At 41.5% G+C, this 4,695-nt stretch overlaps 2 non-coding genes across 2 annotated transcripts; both read right to left on the bottom strand.

Annotated features, from left to right (window-relative positions):
• Positions 1-884: 884 nt before the first annotated feature.
• On the bottom strand, positions 885-1,069 carry LOC122910849. The gene has a single exon (XR_006385283.1). It is a non-coding gene; the product is annotated as a U2 spliceosomal RNA (small nuclear RNA).
• A 3,235-nt stretch (positions 1,070-4,304) lies between these two features.
• LOC122911017 lies at positions 4,305-4,412 on the bottom strand. Its single transcript, XR_006385359.1, has one exon. It is a non-coding gene; the product is annotated as a U6 spliceosomal RNA (small nuclear RNA).
• Positions 4,413-4,695: the final 283 nt, after the last annotated feature.

The raw sequence follows: 4,695 nt of genomic DNA, 5'->3' as shown, positions 1-4,695 counted from the left end.
AGCTCACAGGCATATGATAAATCTTACCTGATCAATGACATTAGCAAGTTTCAGAAAAAACCTATTTTCAACAATTGCATCCTGTAAAAGACATGCAATGCCTTTTCACTAAAAAATATGTATCATCAGTTGAAATCTCAGAACAAAGGTTGAGTGTTGAAGCAACGTTCCGTAAACTATCCTCTCGTGTTCTCTGCCAGCTGACAGAGTGGAAATGAACTGCAGGTTTCCTCTCCAACAGGTGAAGGGAGCCTTTTGAATGGGTGGAAGTGTTGGAAAATGGGATTCATTCATAATATACATGTAAATACAGAGATCTGCTAAAATGCATCTACCATAACCTCACAACGGGTGAGTCTACTGTATGTCAGTTTTCTTCAAGCAAACACTGTGCCCAACATGGGACTCAAACTCATGACCATGACCCTGAGATCAAGAGTCTCATGCTCTACAGACTGAGCCAGCCAGGCACCCCTACTATGTAAATTATATATCAACAAAGCTGTTTTCAATTTATTGTTTTAATTATTATCATTGTTAATATTATTATTATTATTTTAAAAGATTTATTTATTTATCTTAGAGAGAAAGAGACAGAGAGCATGAGCAGGATGGGCAGAAGGAGAGGGAGAGAAAATCTCAGGCAGACTCCGTACTGAGTGCGGAGCCTAATGCGGTGCTCGATTTCATGACCCTGGGATCACAACCTGAGCCAAAACCAAGAGCAGACACTTAACTGACTGAACCACGCTATTATTATTTTTTAAGAAGGCTCCATACCCAACATGGGGCTCGAACTCATGACTTCAAGATGGAGAGTCACGTGCTGTGCTCACTGTGTTAGCCAGGCTCCCCAACACCATCACACGTTTGAAGCCCCCAGAGGGGGGTGCACTGTTCCTAGAGGCCCTGCAATTCCAGCTCAATGCATGGAGTGGACGAGCAAGTTCCTACCCCATCTCCCTGCTCCTAAAACCCATTTAACATATTGTCCTCAGATGAAGGACGTATCAGATATTAAACTGATAAGAACAGATGCTAGATCTTAGCCAAAAGACTGAGCATAAAGCTGTTTCTGAAAATAAGAACTGAAAAGAAACAGTTCTTTCAGGACCAGCCCAAGATGACCTTATACACCCAGGTTGACTCATCTGTAAGCCCAGGGTAGCTATTATACTTTCCACACTGGAGACTCTCTTCTAGTAAGAGCATTTTGATATACGAATCTAGATACCGTTATATCAAACCAGGCTGGTGACATTTCAAAAATTAGAATTTACAATTTCTATGTAAACAGAATTATTATTTTGTTAGCCAACTCACGGTACCAATGCCATGTTCAAGAGTGTGAATACATTATTGAATCAAGGGAAGCAAACAAACCACTTCCCTAATCTGGGGAGATGGTGGCATGACTGGCAGCCCAGGAGAGCTTCGGGAGCTTTTCTTGAACCAGGCAGCTGTTAGGGCAGCTCCTGGGGCAGGACGAGAGGTATTTAGGGTGTAGACTTAAATGCCTCCACTAACAACTGCGGTATGTTGCCTACACACATCTCCATCACCACAGAAATGTAGGGAAATTATATTAGGAAAATTCATCTTGTTTAAAGGCACAGGAATGAATGGAATATTCTGGGGTTAACCTGACTAATGTTTCTGCCCATAGCAAGTGGTGCTCCAACTTGGGTGTGTATCAAAATCTCCTGACTTGTGAAAAAGGCAGATTCCCAGGCCAGGCCCCAAGACTGCCAGATTGAATGTCTGGGAACCAGGTCTAGAATCTGAATCTGGAAGGAGCCTCTGAAGTGATTTGTGCTGATGGTCTTCAAAACACAGATGGAGGAACATTGAATAAAGAAGGAGAAAAAGAGGGAAGGAAAGTGAGCAAGAAAGTAGTAGAAAAAGGGAATGAAAGGAGAGAGGGAGGAAGCAAGGAAGGAAGGAAAGAGAGAAAGAATAAGGAGTTAAGAATAAGGAGGGCCCAGTGAAGAAGATGAACACACCTAGTCAGGCCTTGCCTCAAGCACTTTGGCTGAATTTAGTCTTTGATTCTTTCCCAACCTCTAACTTTGTCTCGTCTCTACATATTGTACTGTGCCTTCATCTTTTCCTGCCTCTTAGCCTTGCTTTTAGGTCGTGTGGTGGATGGGGGACCTATTTTAAAGGGTTTTCTCTTGCAACTCCACAGCCCGCACCTGCCATGGGACAAGACCGAGCTAGAGGCAGACTAATCCTAGCTCACTCACTGGCCTGTAGGGTGGTTCTCACTTTGGGACCTGGAGAAAAACTTGCAGGGGAGTCTGTGTTCTAAAACCTTCAGGGAAAGAAGCACAGAGTTGGCTGAACTTGACAACCCATCCCCGAATGGAATCCCTTCCCTAGTGAGGACACCTGTCCACTGTTGCATGGGGAGAGAGGAATGCCCTCCTGCCTGAGACCCTACACATGGTCATGCACCATTGACTCCTTAGCTCCAGAGATGCTCCTGCTCTCAGTCTTCCTTGGCAACAACCCAGACCATGAGCAATGGCCCTTAACTTTCTCTGGAAGATTCTGACTCCTCACCAAACCACATGGGTAAACTTTGACGCCATGTTTGTGACATGTGACCCGTTCCCTCAGTCACTGCTGACCAGACCAATAGTGAACATGTAACCCAAACTGACCCGATCAGAGCCCCTTTTCCTGGAAACTTGCAATTATAACTAAAATATTCTCATCCCAGCATTGGCTGGTTTCTTTTACAGAGAAGTAGAGAAAATTTGGGGGCTTAAGCATAGCTTTTTCCCACACATGAGGAATGAAATATCGGTGAGAGAGAGGAGAGTTGTATGATGGAGAGGATTCCCCTGGGATGACTCCACCCCATTTCCCAGTTCAGATCCTTTCCAGGCCCCTGCTGACTTCCTGCACCTTGGTTCCATCAGATACTCCAGTATCATTGAAATAAAGGGTCCTTTTACCATTTATTCCAGCTCTGACCTGCAGTCAGAGCCCTCACTAATCCAGGTATCAACCAGGTACGATCACATTTCCCTTTGCCTATCTCTATCCTTGTTTTAACTCAAATCCCTTCCTTCTGTAGACAGGAAGGCAGACCGCATTGTCTTACTTACAGTACAAAAATGAAAGCATTCCTCAAAAACTGATTTGGTTTGAATCACTGACTATAATATAATCCATTGACTATGTTCAAAATGATAAAATATTATTCATTTTTAAGTGCAAAATGGAACTATGGTTTTGTTTTATTTTTAAAAAGAACCCTTGGGAAGCCTGGGTGGTTTAGTCGGGGAGGCATGTAACTCTTGATCTCGGGGTTGTGGGCTTGAGTACAACATTGGGTATAGAGATTACTTAAAAATAAAATCTTTAAAAAATAAAATAAAAAATGAAAAAAAAAAATCACTGGGCACCTGGGTGGCTCAGTCGTTAAGCATCTGCCTTCGGCTCAGGTCATGACCCCAGGGTCTTGGGATCGAGCCCCGCATCTGGCTCCCTACTTGGTGGGAAGCCTGCTTCTCCCTCTCCCACTCCCCCTGCTTGTGTTCCCTCCTCACTGTGTCTCTCTCTTTCAAATAAATAAAATCTTTAAAAAAAAAAAGACAAAGGCACCTTGTCAGGGTGCCTGGTTGGGTCAGTCCGAAGATCCTGCGATTCTTGATCTTGTAGTCATGAGTTATACCCTCACATTGGGAATAGAGATTACTAAATTAATTAAATACATACATACGTACATAAGAATCTGAATCCTTGTCTTTTAGAGTTATATATTGAAATATTTATGCCTGAAATTATAAGATGTCAAGATTTGATTCTAAATAATACTAGAGGGCCAGAAGTAGTTGAGGGAATAGATAAAACAAAGTTCACCTTGAGCTGATAATTGTTGAATACGGGTGACTTGGGTTCATCATACTAGTCTGTTTGCGTTTGCATATATTTTAAATTTTCCATAATAAGAAACTCCAAAAATAAGGATGGAAATTTTTTCAGGGGAATACCTCTGAAATAACATGAAACTATCAACATTCAAAAGTAAGAAGAAACTTCTTAAATTAGCGATCTAAAAGTAAGACTCTAAAGTCAGTTACCCACAGCGGGAGTGGGTCTCGTGCAGCATGTAGTTAGTATGTGAGTAAAAACATGCCATGTGCATATGACCCCATTCCCTTGAATGAAAATAGCATCTTGTGTTCAACTCATCACAAGATACCATCATGACGTTATCAACTTCAACTCATGATACCATCCAAAATAAAATATTCTAAGATCTATAAATTTCCTTTAAATTTAAACAAAGCACATTTAACTATATACTGAATAGGTTTGCATGTCTTTCTTGCACAGAGATCATGCTAATCTTCTCTGGATCATTCCAGTTTTAGTCTATGTGCTGCCAAAACGAGCACAAGATACTTAGTAGTTTTTATTTTATTAAAAATTATTTGGTGTATTTCAGAGTAAGAAACATTGCTCAAAGTAGAACATTTTCCAAATAGGTTGAAAGCATGTGTGTCAGAAAATAAAGCATCTTGAGAATTCTCCAATGTCTCCAAAAAGCTCACTGTGTCTGTGCATACCTTCTTATTTAGAGGAGTGAGTAGGAGGGAGGAGGAGGGAGGATGCTTGTTGAGTATTCAAGAGTGGCTGATGATTCTTTATATATTCATTATGGTTAAGAGTGTCTTTTCA

This window comes from Neovison vison, chromosome 6, assembly GCF_020171115.1.
Source record: "Neovison vison isolate M4711 chromosome 6, ASM_NN_V1, whole genome shotgun sequence".
Classification (NCBI taxonomy): domain Eukaryota; kingdom Metazoa; phylum Chordata; class Mammalia; order Carnivora; family Mustelidae; genus Neogale; species Neogale vison.
The sequence above is the reverse complement of the archived record's forward strand: the minus strand, read 5'-3'. Positions and strand labels throughout refer to the sequence as shown.